Source organism: Lygodium microphyllum, chromosome 28 (genome assembly GCF_053477565.2).
Source record: "Lygodium microphyllum isolate KBCC chromosome 28, Lygodium_microphyllum_v1.1.10, whole genome shotgun sequence".
In the NCBI taxonomy this organism is placed as follows: domain Eukaryota; kingdom Viridiplantae; phylum Streptophyta; class Polypodiopsida; order Schizaeales; family Lygodiaceae; genus Lygodium; species Lygodium microphyllum.
The window spans coordinates 12,298,469-12,317,106 of NC_141162.1; positions in this window are offsets into that span (position 1 = coordinate 12,298,469).

Below are 18,638 nucleotides of genomic sequence, written 5' to 3' on the forward strand. Positions count from 1 at the left end.
TATGCTAAGAAGCTTAAGTGTTTCGTAAGTTACAAACTTACATTCCTATTCGGTCGGCTGCCCAATTGCAATACTTCTTGCATGGATTAGATTTCAATATTCAGGTACAATTGAGCAATGTGGCTTTGGCTGATATAGACACCGCCATCGCATGGGCAGAAGGAGTAGAGTCACGATTACAAACGGACTACTCCTCTCGAATAAATCTTAATGCGGGTTTAGTATCTTGAGGCAATTTACCATTGATAAATGGAAGTCAAGGGATGCCTATGAACAACCCTAATGGGAGAGAAAGCATGGCTCAAATGTTACCTTTGCTGCCAACTCCTCCCAGTGTGACTATGCCTATGGCTAGTCAGTTGGCTCCACCAAATGTTGGAGGCCAAGTTTCGAACCCTAATGTTGGTCTTGTGAGTCAACAACCAATGCCCAATCAAATTGTTAGGCCAATGGAACGATGGATAGACGATCAAGGCTATGATTCAAGTGCATCTAATGTCCTTGGCAAAGTTAAGGATATGATGAAGAATTACACCGACATGATTTCTGAACAATATTGGCAAATAGCTGTTGACGTCAATTTTTTGAAGAAGCAACAGAATGTGATAGAGAGTTGATGCCCTGAAGAGGGTGGCCCCTCAAGATTCAGCTGTAAGTAGTGTGGCAGTCAACATTTCCCTAGAAATTGTCCAAATGTTAAATGTGATATTTGTGGGAAGTCAGGCCACTTAGCTGCTACCTGTTGGAGTAAGATTAGTTCCCTCCAACAAGGGAGTAAACAACTAGGTCCAGTTAATCATAGAGCGCAAGGTAATAACCTACAACAAAGTAATGGATCAAGACAAATATTGCAAAGGGGAAAGACCACTATAGAAGAGTTGCCACAAGGCAATGGAGTTAGCCTTATTGAGGCTGTACGCGTCAATGGCACTGAAACCTCTAACCTAAGAGCCGTGACAAAAGGCCACAAGGCTAAAGAGGTTGATAGAGATAATGCAAAACTGGTCAAGGGAAACCCTAAGCAAGGGGATAAGGGGACGAAAATCCTTAATCCTGGCGTGGAGGGGAGACCTTTAAGGCTTGTTGAAAAGAGAGTCAATCCTAAGCAGGATGAGGAAGTGCCAAGAAAGAAGGCAAGAGCTAAAAAAGAAGCACCAAAGCCGGTCCCGAGACCAAAATAAAGGATGGTGTGGCGAGAAAAGAGAGCTTTGGCTACCTATCATGATTTTCATTTAGCAAGTTCTCTTTGCGAAGTCAAACCAGATGTAAACCTCTTACAATTGATTAAATTATCTCCAAGAGTGCACAAGGAATTTAAGAAGATCCTGCGTATTGGGTATATTATAGAACCTTTGGGCATAGCACGAGTAGGAGAAGATTGGTTTGATCATGTTGAAAAGAATTGCCCTAGGGTTCCAGCATACGTGGATGGAATATTAGTAGAGTATGCTATTGTAGACACTGGGTCCTCCATCAATATCATGAGTTCAGAGTTGATGGAGAGGCTGGGTCCAGGCATCCAAAAAGATAGCTTCACCCTTCTTAGAATGGCTGATGATAGTCTAAGGCAACCAAAAGGTTGCATTACCAAAGTCCATGTTACAGTTGCAAGTGTAGAATGCTTCTTGGACTTTAGGGTGATAATATTTGCAGGACGTCCTAGCTATCGAGTTTTGCTAGGTAGGCCTTGGATCTTACGAAAAGATTGTCAAGTTGATATACCCACCGGTCGAGTGCTTCTAGGTAGAGGTGCTAATCGAGTAATAGTCGATGCTTACCCTGAGTCTCCTCGGAGTGAGAGAGCTCCTTTATCCTCTACTGAATTAGAGACAGCAAATGATCCATCTGGTAGTGAGACATGATCTAGTGATGAATCTAAAGAGGGGTCCACTACAGAGGATATATATCAGATAACTCTAAATGAGCCAATAGAGCCGCAAGATAGGATAAGAGACGCAGATGTGATTGAGTTGGACCTTGGCACGCCGAATGATTCATGGCCAATTAAATTAGGTTCCATGATCAGTTCAGTAGAAAGGGAGGACTATGTATCCTTGATTCAAGAATTCCACGATATCTTTGCTTGGAGTTATGACGAGATGAGAGGCATTCCTCCTAGCCTGGCTGTTCATATTATTCCTGTAAAAGAAGGCAATCATCCTGTGTGTCAGAAAGTAAGACGTATGCCTTTTGAATTGAGGGACGGTCTGTTTGAGGAGTTACAGAAGTTACGGAAAGATGGTTTGACTTTCCCTGTACAGCACACAAAATGGTGTTCACCAGTTGTCATCAGGAAGAAGAAAAACAACCAGATCCGACTATGTGTAGATTTTAGAGGGTTGAATAAGCAGACGGTTAAGGATTACTACCCATTGCCATTTATTGACCAGATTTTGGATCAATTAGTGGGTAGGAAAATATATTTGTTTATGGATTGCTTTGCAGGATACAACCAAATGGCAATTGTAAAAGAGGACAAGTTGAAAACAACTTTTATTACTGTCTTTGGTACTTTTGCATACCATGTGATGGCTTTTTCTTTGTGCAATGCACCTAGATCATGGCAACGAACAGTAGATAAGACCTTTGGTGACATCTCCCCAGATGAGTTGAAAGTATTTATCGATGACCTGATGGTAGCCACTATAAGGAAAATGATATTGATTATTTTGAGAAAGTGCTTTGAGCACTGCAAACAATTTTGTATCGCTCTTAACCCATGGAAGTTTGTCTTTGGAGTGCCTTATGGGCTATTGCTAGGCCATGTGGTCAGTTCAGTCGGAATAGCAACTGACCCTGAAAAGATCAAGGTTATAGTCACCATGAGTCCACCACGTACTCCGGAAGAGGTACATAGCTTTCTATCATTGATAGGGTACTATCGGAGGTTTATAAATGCCTTGGCAAAAAGAACGTTGCCATTAACAAACTTATTATCCTTTAGCTGTTTATTTGTATGGAGCGACCCTTGTAAGGTAGATTTTGAGGATGTGAAACATGAGCTAATAAAAGCATCACTTTTAAAAGCATCTAAAAGAGGCGAGGTATTTTACATATTTTTCAGCAGCCACCATGCATAGTATAAGCTGCTGTTTAGCCCAAATCTGGGAGGAAAAGTGGTATCATCCGATAGCTTTTGCAAGTTGAAAATTGGGCATATCCGAAATCAATTACACCTATATGGAAAAGTTGTGCCTTGCAATGGTCTTTGCGACTAAAAAATTCAGGCACTACATCCTCTATGAGAAGGTAGTTTTCTATACGAAAGTGGAAGGGCTTAGATTGCTTATGAACAAGCTACAACCGCCTGATCGTCTGGCAAAGTGGTTAATCACTTTGCAGGAGTTCGATTATGAGATTAAGATTAAGCCACCAAGGTTGCAGGGTATTGTGGAATGCCTTGTGGATTTTGGGGAGCCAAAAGAGACTTTGAGTGAAGAAAGTGATATTGAAGGAATGTTTAAAATTGATACACCTTCTATCCCATCTTGGTATGCTACTATCATGCATTATCTATCAACGGGAGAGACTGCAGCTGGTTTCTCAAAATCAGAAAAGAGGAAAATCAGACAACAGGCTTTGAAGTTTTCCTTGATCGCAGGGACACTATATCGCCAGGGTGTTGATGATATCTACCATCGATGCGTAATGCTTGACGAGGTTCCGTTCATTTTGGAAGAGTGCCATGACTCTACATATGGAGGGCACTTCGCGAGACGGTTGACGGCACAGAAAGCTTAAAGAGCTGGATATTGGTGGCCATCCATCTTCCAAGATTCCTTTGAGTAAGTTAAGATATGTGATACCTGTCAAAGACATGACAACAGAGGGAATAGAAAACACCCACTTATGCCTATCATGGCTATCCTTCCATTTGAGAAGTGGGGCATTGACTTCGTGGGTCCTATCATCCCATCGTCTACAACCCATAAGAGATACATTATAGTAGCAACTGATTATTTTACAAAATGGTAAGAAGCGCAGGCAACAAGGCGAGACAATGAAAAAGAGACTGCAAGTTTTCTTTTAGAGCAAATTATCTACCCTTTCGGTCCACCGAAGGAACTAGTGTCGGACCATGGAACCCATTTTTTGAATAAAGTGATCAAAAGCTTGACTGAAGCTTGGTAAATCAAGCACAATAAAAGGACCCCCTATAATCCGCAAGAAAATGGGCAAGTCGAAAGTACTAATAAGTAGCTTGTGGGTATCTTGTCTAAAATAGTCTCTGAGAAGAAACGAGACTGGGACATGAAGTTGTATGTGGTAGTATGGGCGTACAATACAACATTCAAGCAAGCTACCGGCCATACTCCACTTAAATTAGTTTATGGGGAAGAGTGTGTGTTACCCCTCGAAATCGAGTTTCCAAGCATACGGTTTGCAATTAACCATTCTTTGGGAAATGAGGATTCACTCTTTGAACGTTTCACGACCCTAGCCCACCTAGATGAACTGAAGTTGCAGAGCTTATTACACCAGGAGGTGGCTAAATGTTGGATGAAGCAGTTGCACGAACTTAAAGCAAATAAATATACCTTTAAAAAAGGGCAATTATTTATGTATCATGATGCACATAGGGAGTTATTTCCAGAGAAGCTGGAACCTAGATGGGATGGCACCTACAAGATTGTCAGGATAGGAAAAAATAGGTATACGGCTCTACTAGCTGATCTGCAGGGAGTAGAATTTAAAAATAAGGTTAATCTTAATAAGATTAAACCTTATTATTTTTGAGTATGCTAATATAGGAAAGTGCATTATAGGTCCATACTGGGGTTTATTTGAGACATGCAAAAGAGCTTAAAGCTGGTTGATGGGGCGGTTAATTCCTTATTTGGAGTACCCATATCTGGAGCAAAGATACCATCAGGGGAAACTCATCTGGTGGAGCAAAGGATACAAAGTGATTGAGCAAGAAGATGAAACCTCTGTGTGGGACATAAAAGTCTTCTGCCATCACTACTTACGAATGTTGACAAGTATCCTTGTTGAGTTTAATGAAGAAGGTGGGATGGAGCTGTCAGTTCATCCTCTAAACATGTTAAATTTTAACTATCATAATTACGAATAGAGGAGTTCATGATGGTAGGCTGTGTAAGCCCATTGTGGACGTACACATTATATTTTGACGGAGCGTTCAAGGGCCCTAATAAAAAAGGGAGTGTTGGAGTAGTAATCCGAGATCCTCGACATAGAGTTACGATGAAGTTAGTTGCTTATCTTGGGATAGGATTCACTAACATAATGGCAGAGTATAAAGCCTTAATTATGGGACTGCATATTGCCAAACAAGGTGGTATTCAACGATTGTTACTAAAAGGGGATTCCCAGTTGATCCTGAATCAGCTAGATGGGATATACACAGTGCGGAATTCCATTCTTTGTATGTATCATCGAACTGCGATGACCCTACTTGAGGAGTTTAAGAGAGTGTCTTTTCAGCTGATTCCAAGTTATTGGAATCAGTTTGCGGATTCACTGGAAAATCGTGCTTATGAAGAAGACATTTTCTTCAATTGTGGTCCTAGTTTGGATATTGCTATCATGTTGAGAGTGGAAAAAGACTGAATTTTTGACTGATTTTTGTTGTTTTTGAGGTCTGAATGATTGATTTTTGGTGGATTTAGAGTGATGTATGATTGTTAATGGAAGTATTTGAGAGTGCTTTGGATGATATTGATTATGTTTTGGAATTTCATGATGATTTTTAGTGGAGATATGAGGTTCTGTGATGTTCTAATAGGTTCTGATTGGTTCTGTATAGCTTATGTTTTGTTCTGATTGTCTTCTGTATGAAGCATGGATTGATGATTGATGAAGATTGAGATCTTGTGAAATCTTATTGAATAGTTTTTGAGAGTTTGGAATGGTTTGAGTATGAGTTATGAGGTTTTGATGACCTTCTGTAACCTTTTATAGATCTTCTGTAGAGCTTCTGTCTCTGCTCTTTCTCTCTGTTCTGTATCTGTACTGTAGCTGTTCTGGTGATGTACTGTGACTGTTCTGTAGACCTTCTATAAGTGTTTGGTAGAATGTATGTGTGACTTTGGGAAAGTTTTCTAACCTTTGGAAAGGATGAATCTAAGTGCAAAATAGCTAAAACAAGTGGAAGAAACAACTGTTGAAGACTGAATAGAAGACTAAGTGACAGTGACAGTAGTGAGCTGTGAAAAGACATTGTAGTGGCTCTGGTGACTCTTCATATAACAAATACACCTTGGAAGGTGAATCCATGACCTAAGAAGAATTATTGAGGGTTATTATGAGAGAATTGTAGTGAGGACATGATGTACTATTGATGGAGAGAGAGAGAGAGAGTCAAAGATAGTCAATTCTATCAAAACAGTGTGACTGTATGTGAGAGATTGAGAGAGAGAACTATGAAGATATTGAAGATGAATAATATGTGATTGATTTCCATTCAAAGATGGTGTATTCCCTTGTGTTCTTTATTCTATTGATGGATTTTGTGAAGATGTTGGAGAATATGGTTGATTCTATCAAATCCGTGGGAGATATCTACTATGATGCTACGTGAAAAATTGTTGTTTTCTTTGTTTTGATGATCAAAAGAATGAAATAAAAGCTTTTTAATGTTACAAGATAGATTTTCTTGCAAGATAATTTCCTTTTCCTTGGTGTTCCTCTTGGGACTCCATGTTTTTAGTGCCCAGCCGGGGAAACTTGCCATCAACAAGCACCAGAAGAGGCTGAAAATGAAGGAAATGGCATTGCCAAGAAGAGAAGAATTCAATGGATGTTTGTAAAGTTCCTTCTTCCACTGAAGAGTTGGAATTTCTCATTATCAAAGCCACTTTACATAAGAATTTCATCCCACAATGGCGGAAACATATCACCATCATAATGCATGCTCTGTGTGGTGGATTGTTTCCTCTTCCTGTTGAAGCAACAGAAACTTGCATCTAGGTGGCAAACTGTTTGGGAGCAAACTGAAGAGCAGAAACAGAGAGAATGACCATCCATGGAAGATTTGACATTCATTGAGAAGTTTCCAGACATCATCAAATGGGAGATTGTGAAGAAGCTTCAGGAGTCTTGGTCTGTAGAGGTTCACAAAGACAAGAAGGAAAAGAGTTGGAATTTGTTCATGGATGCTCAATAGCAAGATACATGGGATGCTTGGTGCACTGATAATCTTCTATTTGTTCAATTAGCAACCCACTGGAAGTTGGTAGATAGAGTGTTTTTCACAACATACACTGTTGAAACCCTCAGAAGCTGGCATTATTGTAATGACGCAATAACAATCCTAAGAATAATGAGTTTTGATACTTTCATAATAGAGTATCTTTCCCTCTGTAGTGGTTTGAAAGCTGAATTCAGAGATGTTGAAAAGAAGGAAGTAGAGGATATGTTGGCCAGAGAATCCCTCAGAGACTGAAGCCCTCTCTGATACTATCCTGTTGATTCCAGACCAACTGGTTGAAGCCAACCCCTTGATGAATGACACAATAAAGAGGCAAGCATTGGAACGAGTCCAAAGGTACGTGAGAAGAGAGAAGGCAAAAATCAAAGTTGAGAACGAGCTCGCAACAGAAGCTTCCTTTGACGCCCTAAAAGCACTCTTTACAGAAGTCCCCATGGCAACTCAAGGTCCCCTTCCTAGTCAGACTCATCCTGGAAATATTGATGATAGGCCAGCAAATGTAGTCTCATTCCCAGTTTTCAAGGGAGAGTACAATGAAGATCCTGATCTTCGTGTAGCAGAGTTTATGGTAGCATGTGTGGCTAACAATGCCAGAACCCCTGAGCATTGGTTAGCAATATTCCTCGCCACTTTCAAGGGCGCGGCGTTTCAGTGGTATGAGAGACAAGCAGCAGGAACTTTTGGCACATGGGGCGACCTAAAGTTGGCCTTCCTCACTAAATTCAGGCGTGAGGTTTTGAAGAGCGGATGCGAGAGGAGTTCATGAACCTAAGTCAGTCCTCTGGAGAAAGAGTAGAAGCTTATGTCTCGCAAATGGAATCCATCCTGAAGAGATGGACTAACCATCATTTAGATGAAGGTATCCAGAAAGGAGTATTTCTCAGGGGCCTACAACTAGAAGTTCGCAAGTTCGTGGAATTGAGAAGACCAGTCAATCTGCAAGCCGCAGTGGAAGGTACAAGATTGTATGACGAAGTTAAAGCAAGGCTGTCAATGACTCCAGGAAGAGGAGACTTACCTCCTCCTATGCCTGGAATGGTATATCCATCAAATGCAGTCCCATGGACAGTTCCCTACCCCTATCCCCAAATGCAAACAGTGCCACAGTATAGTGCACCTAATCCAGTGTGGTCACCGTAGACGACAGTGCCTTAGACGATGGTTCAACCACAACAACAGTGGCCTCAAACAATTCCTCTAATGGTGACTCAACAACATTGGAATCCTACCAACTGGAATCAACAACCCCAAGTCTCAACATGAGCTCTGAATCAGAACCAGAATAGAGGACCTTCTGGATCTACCCAACCAGTGTATGCAGTAATTGCAGAAGCTTCCCAAAACCTCTGGATGTGATTACAGAGCAATTATAGACGTTGAAGGTGAATGCCACCAATATATCCACTTTTGCAGGAGCCGGAAGAGATGTGATGCGGTCAAATACTTGGTATGGAAAGTGTCATCAAGCAGGACATTTGGCCACTGAATGTACCCGAAAACCAACCATTCCTAGAGCCTTCTGTTCTTACTATTTGCGGAAGAACCATACAGAGGATATTTGCTCTTTGAAAGAGATGCATGAACGAAGAGAGAAGGATGAAAATGCAAGATTCAACTTGCTGGAATCTAAAATGACAACACAGGATATTGGACCCAAGCCTAGAGAGTTTGGTCCTAATTTCGGTCCAAAGGAGGTTTCCCTCTCAAAGTTACAGAGGATAGCAGTCTGGTGGTGGTCAGAGAGCTGAGGTGGAGTGTTACAAATGTGGAGAAAAGAGATACATTTCACCAAATTGTCCAAATCCCAGAAGGTCAGTGGATTACAAGCTCTTATGCAGTCGATGCAAAGGAGAAGGCCACACTACAAAGGACTGTCCCAGTCCATCCCCTGTAAAGGCCAATGTCACTGATAGCCAACAGAAGGTACAAGAACCTGCTTCCAATTTGGTCGCGTTGGAAGTTGCCGCTGTGACGCGCACCAAGAAGAAGGAACTAGTGGTTCAGGATGCAAATGACTCTCCTGCCAAGACTGTAAAGTTCAACCTACCTACAGAGGGACATAACAATACAGTACAGAGCACTATAGTGCCACAGAAGGCTACAGAGACAGTCCCAGAGATAGGGACCAGAGGCCCAAGAGATAGATGATACAGAAGCACTTCCGGAAATAGAGGAAGTGCCGATGCAGCAGTTGTTAGCAGAAAAAGGAAAGATGAAAATGGATGTAGCCCCATTTCCGAGTTGGCTGGAGAAGCCTGTGGATCCTATTAAAGATTATAACTTGGTCAAAGACGTAGATACTTTTAAACCAAACTTAACATTCCGGCATTGCTAATACTGTCTCCCAGCTATGCCGAAAGAGATTCAAAAGCATCTTGACATGAAGGCGTGGATTAAGGATCGCTCCTTCAACAATGATCGAGACTAATAATACCTCGGAGCCTGTAAAGGAAGTAGATGTGGCTAATGCCTTTTTCGATCCTAGAACCCCAAAGATTAGTGTATGGATAGAAGGATGCTTCATTTCGAATGCATTGATTGATGGAGGCTCATCAGTAAACATAATGATGGATGTCACCATGAAGGACTTAGAGTTGCAAGGAATTCAACCTACACAGTGGCTTATCAGATTGGCAGACCAAAGTAGAGTCAAACCGTTGGGCATGCTCCCATATGTAAAAACAACCTTTGCAGGAAGAGACTATTGGCTCACATATTTGGTGGTCAAACCAGATTCTATGGGACCTCATACCCTTTGCTGTTGGGAAGATCTTGGCTTTTTGAAGCAAGAGCCACGACGGACTGGTTCAAAGGAACCCTAACCCTAGGTCGAGGACCCAATAAAGCGGTGTTAAAGCTGTATGGATCGCAAAAAGACAATGGATCCACATCCATTGAAGTCATAACTGACTCCTCTAATGAGGTAACAGATGGTACATCAGGAGATGAAGAGGATGTTAAGCAAATCTTTCCTAAGAAAACAGAGGCACAGTCCCTAACAGTGGGCACTGTAGGCCAACTGCAAAGGGAAGTAAAATCCTTGACCATGGGTGAATATCTCCTACCTCAATTAGAATTAACTTCTAAAATCACCTCTGACAGTAAAATAGAAGCATGGATGTACTATTCTCCCTGTTACATGACAGTCGCAGAGACAGAGCAAAGTCAGTGCAGAGACAGTACAGTTATAGATCAAAGACAGTATAGAGACAGAGCAGATATAGAGCATCTACAGAACAGAGACAGAGCGGATACAGAGACAGTAACAGATACAGAGCCAAAACCAGAAGCAGAAGTAGAGTCAAAACTGGTGACAAAGCAGAAATAGATGCAGAGGCAGACGATTTGTTCTTCTCCTAAAGAGCCTCTACAAAGGCCGAGGCTGAGCCTCCAGAAGATGAGAATGAAACTAATGAGGAAGAAAATGAAGTAGGCTATGGAAGTGCAGATGAAGAATTTCCTTTGATAGAGGATGATTTGGTTAATGTCCCTATAGCGAGCTCAGAGGCCGAATATCTCAGGGTACTGGATGGAATGACCATGGTCCCGTTTGGGTTGGTCAATGGACCCCAAAGTATGGAGAATATGTATAAGAAATGGATTAAAGGCATACAAATTAAGTTCACCAATGGCTCCTGTTGCCTTGACTGTTCAATCCAAAGAGAAGATGATGATGATGCCCCCTACCAACAGAAGCCCAAGCCCTCAAAGTCACAGCCTCTAGCAGGTCCGTGCTATGTAACATTCTTGGACGCATCCTCTGAAGATGAAGCCTTGAGTCCTGAAGAGGTCACTACTCAAACAAAAGCAAATAAGGCTCTGATACCCTTTCAGTAAATTAAACAGACAAATGAGTCATCTATTCAAAATAAGGACATTGGTTCTAGTGGGACATCAGATGAGGATACGACTCTCTTGAAGAAGTCAGACCTCTACCCAGAAGCAATCCGTGGGACATTTATCCATGAAGTGGAAGGTGAACGTTCTTGGATGCTAAGGGTACTGAACGTCACCTGAAAATTGGTCTCAATCTTCCAGAAGAAGAACTGGTGGTCCTTCGAGACCTACTCAAGGAGAGCTTAGATGTGTTCGCTTGGTCCTACAAAGACCTAAAGGGGATTAATCCCACAGTATGCCAACATCACATTGACCTAGAGCCTGATGCCAAACCTGTAAGGCAAAGACAAAGATGGATGAATCCTAATTACTCTACTCTGGTGAAGGCCGAATTATTGAAACTCCTTGAAGCCGAGTTTATTTATCCCGTGGCTAATAGTGAATGGGTTTCGCCCATTGTGGTAGTACCCAAGAAGAACGGGAAACTTCGAATATGTGTCGACTTTTGAAAGCTCAATTCGAAGATGAAGAAGGATGATTTCCCTATCCCTTTTACAGACCAACTATTGGATACAGTGGCAGCCATGAGCTGTATTCCCTCTTGGATGGATTCAATGGATATAACCAAGTCCAAATCGCAGAAGAGGACCAATCTAAAACAACCTTCACCACGGAATGGGGGATGTATGCCTACAGAGTGATGCCATTCGGGCTCTGTAATGCTCCTGCCACCTTCCAACGAGTAATGATGGCGGCCTTCCAGAACTATCTGCAAGATTTCATTGAGGTGTACCTTGATGGCTTTTGTGTCTATAGTTTGATCCGTGAGCACTGAGGACACCTAGAGCAATGTTTTAATAGATGCTGAGAGTATAGGATTTCTCTCAACCCCGACAAATGTGTCTTTGGCATCTCCTCGGGAGTTCTGTTGGGCAATATTGTCTCTGCACAAGGAATTGTAACAGACCCGGCAAAGATTGAAAGATTGCCACCTTAACAACACTGACAAACCTCAAACAATTGAGAGGATTTCTTGGCCATGTGGGCTATTACAGAAGATTTATTGCACATTTTGCAACTAAGGCAGCCCCTTTGCACAAGCTCCTAAGGAAAGAAGTTGATTTCCTTTGGATGGATGACTGTGAAAAGCCTTTAATACCCTAGAACAATGCCTGATTGAGGTACCTATTTTACAGCCTCTTGAATGGACGAAGGAGTTCCATGTGCACACAGATACATCAGTTGAAGGGCTAGGTGCTATCCTATGTAAAAAGGGCCCCTCCAAATTAGATCAACCGATATATTATGCAAGCCGAAAGGTTACTGATAGGGAACGGAACTACACAGTGACAGAGCTTGAGTGCTTGGCAATGGTGTTTGCACTGGAGAAGTTTTGACACTTTTTATTGTACACACATTTTAAGTTCTTTATGGATCACGAGGCCCTGTCCTTCCTGATGAACAAAGCAGACATGAAAGGACAAATGATGAGATGTCTCCTTCTATTCCAGGAGTTCGACTTTGAGGTAATTACCAAACCTAGTTGTTCCCATGTTCTGGCTGATCATCTGTCGCGTATCCCACAGACTACAGACGAGGAGCAGGATGATCTAGACCTCCCTGATGCTTCCCTATTCCTGGTAGAAACTGTAACCCCCTGGCATGCAGATATTGCCAATTTGTTGGCAACCCAACAGTACCCTCCTGGAATTTCTAATCGGGACAGGAAAAAGCTTATGTTAGAATCAGCCCCCTACACCCTGTTAGGTGGTGCAATATACAAGAAAGGCAAAGATGAAGTGCTCAGAAGATGTGTTGCAGGAGATGAGATTGGGATTGTTTTGAAGGCTTGCCATGACGAGCCATGTGGAGGCCACTTCGTAGGAGAAGCTACAGCCAGGAAAGCTCTGTTAGCAGGTTACTGGTGGCAGACCATTCATAAGGATGCCTATGATTACTGCAAGCGATGTGATGCCTGTCAGAGGATGGGGAAATCCACCAAGACCAGTGCTATGCCACTGCAACCTATCCTTCCTTTGAAACCGTTTGAGAAGTGGGGCATCGACTTCGTCGGCCCAATCCATCCTCCCACCAGAAGCAAACAGAACAGATACATCTTGGTATGTACGGATTATGTCACAAAGTGGTGTGAAGCTAAAGCCCTAAAGTGAAACGATGGTAACAGCGTGGCCCTGTTCATGTACGAAAATATCATCACCCGTTTTGGCTGTCCCCTAGAGCTGGTAAGTGACAAAGGCACTCATTTCATTAATAAAGTCATGGAAGAGTTGACAGAGCTGTATAAGATCCGCCATCGCAAGTCCACTCCTTATTACCCCAGAGCTAACAGCCAAGTCGAAGTCACCAATCGCATCCTCTCCTCAATGCTGACAAGGATAATTGCTGCACATCGTCGTGATTGGGATGATCCACTTACAGAGGCCCTCTAGGCATACAGAACCTCCCATAAAGCAGCTATAGGACAGACACCTTTCTAGCTGGTGTATGGTACAGAAGCTGTTTTCCCTGTTGAACTGGAATTGCCCTCTTTGCGAGTGGCTATCAAAGAGCATTTGGGGGACGATGATTCACTGCAACGCCGTCTCCTGCATTTGGAATGTTTAGATGAAATTCGCAGGATGGCTCTACAGTGCATGGAATCCACGCAAGCTCGACGTAAGGCTTACCATGACAACTTCATCAAGTACAAGGAGTCCAAAGAAGGTGATTTTGTCTTAGCCTATGATTCACGATTTGGCAAGTTTCCTGGCAAGCTCCAATAACCGTGGATGGGCCCATATAAGGTAATTGCTGTCAACCCTAATGGCTCTCTCCAAGTGCAGACCATTGATGCCTCTGATGATCCCTTCCTGATCAATGGATATCGCCTGAAGAAGTACTTCCCTCCTTGGGGATCTTGACAATCACGGTCACCTGATCCTTTCCCCCATTGGCATGGCACTGTCACTCTTATGATGCTACTTTTGATAGCTGTTCTTCAGTCACTCTTGATGAGTTGGACGCAACCCTCTGTCCCCTCAGCCCCACCTTCCAGCCCTGATCTCTTATCCTCTATTTTTCACCAGCGGCAGTGGCGAGGTTGGTTCTGACAAATGGTATTTCTACCATTCCCTTGCTTAATTCGAAAAAAGAAACAATATACATATCGGTCATGGGAGAAAAGGACTTCGGTCCCTGTCATGCCGACCTATTCTTCGAGAAAAGGTGGAGACACCCTCAGGAATAGGAGAAAAAAAAACAACAACAAAACATGAAACAAAAATAAGAAAAAAAACAAGAAAAAAGAAAATAACTGTTATGGGAGAAAAGGAAGAAATTCCTTGTCATAGCAAGCCTCGTTCCAAGAAAAGGTGGTTAACACCCTTGGGCGGGAAGCTAGCTGTGGAAAAGGTGGCAACACCCAACAGTCCAGAAAGTGGATTCCTCAATTGACATCCCTAGGATCGAGTTGCGAAGCTGCCTCCCTTGGTACGCTGTGTCTTGTGCCTTTCTGCAGAGCGTTTGACAGTCCTCTAGCAGACACCATGTTCTTATCTAACCCCACGTTCAATCTGATGGCTACCTCCTTGGGTATGACTTTTCAACAACTGACGATGCGATCTTCATCGACAAACAATTGAGTGACGCGAGCTTTCATCCTAACCGGATGGGGAAGTGAGTATGGTTGCCCTCTGTAACTATCAGCAGAGAGTGAGACAGAGGGTGGGGTGAGTGACCAGTCTTTTCCCTTCAAATCCAATGAGAGGTGAGAAGTGTGAATGAAGTGTTGCACGCATGGGTTGGGCCTCTCAATGCACAAAGCACGATCTATTTCTGTGCACTGCACCATAAGGCTCCCTGGCCTTCCTTCTCGCACTCTATGCCAGCACATGGTGGGATGCACAGTTACACCATCAAATGCGCACAAGGCATACAACCTTTGCACAAGTGACCATGAGGATTACATCAATGGGTTTGAGGAAAGGGCTGCCCTCTGTATCTTTCAGCAAAGCGTGAGTCAGAGGGTGGGCTGAGTGTGACTGGAGTTTCTTCAATCAATTACCGAGAGGTGAGGTTTGAGGGACGTTACGATCTTTGGAGCAAGGTATATTCTCTTTTTCCTATGTACCCACGGGGTGGGTCTCTGCCATCAACACAAGACACGTCACCCTATTCTGTACACTGCAGTGTAAGGCTCCCTTGCCTTCCTCCTTGCACCTATGCCAGACGGGTTGGATGCACGAATGCACCATCAACTGTGCACCCTGGCATACTCCCTCTGCATCATTCCTTTGTCATTTGAGTACTGTAAGCTGAGTGACTCTCCTTCATCAGCGACACCGACTCGATGTAATTCATCCATTAGCTACCTCCTTGGGTGTTGTCGCGTGGTCCGTGCCACGATGGATGTGTTCTATGAAGATACCTTGGTACCTCCTGTAGCCGACAACGACAGTGGACGTGTCATCGACAATCAACCTTGATTCTTGACAACATGGGCCAAGTTTTTCTAACCCTACACCTTCTCTTGTCAGTGAGGGTCATGTTCTAAGTGTGGGGATGTTAGCGATTGGTCTGTTGTGTGGTATTAGGTCCTTCTTGCTCGGTCAACCCTACCCATTAAGGTTTTAAGTGTGGGGACGCGTCCCTACACGTCTACATTGCATACTGCCTTGCATATGCCTCACTTTGCTCATGCATGTATGCCATGACTTTCTGTTATACTCCCGGGGTCCCTTCCCTACCCACCCGTCCACTGTAGTCCCTCCCTTGGGGATGTTCCTCCTCCATTTCTCTTTTCCCCTTATTTTGTTGTGTTTCTATGTGAACGCACCCTACGTTCCCTCAACTTCCCATCTAGACTTATAGCCCTGTTCATCCCTTTGAACTGGAAAATTTTCCTTTTTACCTACCCTTGTTCTGATGCACGGTTTTTGAGTTATTAATTTTTGACGAATTTTGCGTACATTCGACGGTTTCCCATGTGAATGCGCTTTTCTTGCTTCGGAACCGTGATCTGACATCATAGCCTTGCCAACCACTTTCCCCCTGACATTTTTCCTTTTTACTCCATGTCATTCCGATGCACGGTTTATCCAATATTAATTTTTGCGGTTTTTCGGGACCTTTTCGTGCGTCTTTTTGACATTTTTCCATGTGAACCTATATTGTTTGCATTCGAATTCCAGTTTGACTTGACAGCCGTGTCCACCGCGCCTTTCCCTATAGTTTTTTTTTTCTCCCCCTTATTCCGACTTCTCGATTTTTTATTATTAATGTTTAAAAGTGTTTTTAAGTGTCTTTTTGGTATTTTCTGCATGTGAACGCCTCCGAACCCTATTGGAACTGCGTTTTAATGTGACAGCCCTGTGCAACCAAATTCCCCCGCACAATTGTCATTTTTGCTGCCCCCTGTTTCGGTGAACCGATCTTCTGTTATTAATTTCCGACCATCTTTGTGTGTGCTCTTTTTACGTTTTTCCCATGTGAATGCATCCTATTTCATTCGAAACTGTGTTTTGACGTGATAGGGTTGTCGAACGCGTCCTTCTGCACATTTTTCCTTCTTTCCGCCCTGCATTCTGACGAGCGGATTTTCCGAAATTAATCCCCGTATGTGTTTTTGGGGCCGTTTTTGGTGTTTTTTGCATGTGCACGCCCTTTATTCCCCCCGAAACCCCCATTGACCTTTTCCCCTATCTTTCCCCTGCCGTCTGGTACATTTTTTGTTTTTACACTAGTTCGTTTCGATGATCGGATTGTGAGATATTAATTATTCTTTATTTTCACGTATTTCGCGCGACTCATCTCACGCATGATCGCCCGCATTTGCAATTTTACGTGTCTTGCCACGCATGATCGTGTACACACCCCCCGTGCCGACGTCCCGACGCCATTTCAATCCCGCCACTGCAAAATTTTTTTGCCCCACCCCGCACACGCGCGTGGGACGGGGGGCACGCCCTTCTTTTAATTCATTTCTTTATTATTTTAACACCAAAAAAATCTTTATTATTTTTCAAACAAAAACACCTTTATTATTAAAAAAATAATCAAATTTACCCCCCCCCCTCGCGCGTCTGTTCAAACCACCCACCCCCCCTTCCCTCTTCTCTCTCTCCCCCCTCTCTTTCTTCTTCTTCTTCTTCTTTCTACCTTCTCTCTCCCCGACCCCTCCCTCTCTCTCCCCTCTCCTCCTGCAATCCTGCTTCTCCCTCCTTCCGCTTCTTCCTCCACCCTTCACCCTTCCCCTTCCAGTGGCCTCCCCTGCCCTCCACCCTTCTCCTTCCACGTTTCTCCCTCCACCCGGTGGCCGCTACCCTCCAACCTTCTCCTTCCACGTTTCTCCCTCCACCTAGTGGTCGCTGCCCCCCACCCTTCTCCCTCCACGCTTCTCCCTCCACCCGGTGGCCGCTGCTGCCCTCCACCCTTCTCCTTCCACGTTTCTCCCTCCACCCAGCGGCCGCTGCTACCAGCCCTTGCCCGCCGCCTGGGCCTTGACGCTGATGCGTGGGTCTTGACGCTCGCTGCCAGGTCCGTCGCCCACTGCCGCCAGGGCCGCCGTCTTCGCCGCCAGCTCCGTCGACGCCGCCGCTGGCGTCGCCACCCTCCTTCTCCTCTCCCTCCCCCCCTCTTCCTCCTCCTCCTCCTCCTTCCCCTTAACTGCAAGTTAGTTAGCCCAACCTTATTTCCTTTACTTAATCTTAATTAATTAAAATAACCCTAATTTAGTTAAGTTAACCCCCCCTCTAACTAACCCCCCTAGTTAGCTTAACCCTCATGTAGTTAGCTTAGTTAACCACCCTAGTTAACCTAACACCCCACCCTAGTTAGTCTAACCCCCCTAGGTTAGTCTAACCCAACCTAGGTCAAACTAACCCTAATGTAGTTAAGTTAACCCCCCCCCTAATCACCTAACCCCCCCTAGGTCCACCTAACTCTACTTTAGTTAGACTAACCCTAACCCTAGGTTCCTTAACCCTAACTAGGTTCCACTAATCCTACTTAGGTTAGTTAACCCCCCTAGTTAACTGACCCCCCTTAGGTTAGTCCCCACCTTAACCCAACCTAGGTTACTTTAGTCTATCCTAGGTTAGTTAGACTCTGCCTTAACTTACTTATCTGACTTAACCTAGACTACCTTAGTTCCATTTGACTAACCTGACCTAACTTAGCTTGACTTATATGACTTACACTGACTTCCATGCCTTAGCTGACTTAATTTGACCTTACTTACCAAACTAAGTTGATTTTCCTGCTTTAACGGATTTAATTAATTTATAAACTAATTTCCACTCAAAAAAATTTCAAGAAAAAATCAAAAAATTCCCTTCACTTTCTGCAAATTTTTGGAAAATTTTCAGCTAGAAAATTCAACCCTTAAAATTCCAGAAAATTCCATATTTGCCAATTTATTCTAAAATTACCTTAAAAATGCACAAAAAATCATTTTAAATTAGACAAAAATACAAGAAAAAAGTCGAAAAGTTTCCATAAAATTCCACCCATCCCCCCGGACATTTTTCCATTCATTTTTCACTTTAAACTATTTTTATACACGGTACTCCTATTTAAAACAATTTATTAAAACAAAAAGGACCAATACACAAAACTTTCGCATAACAATCCC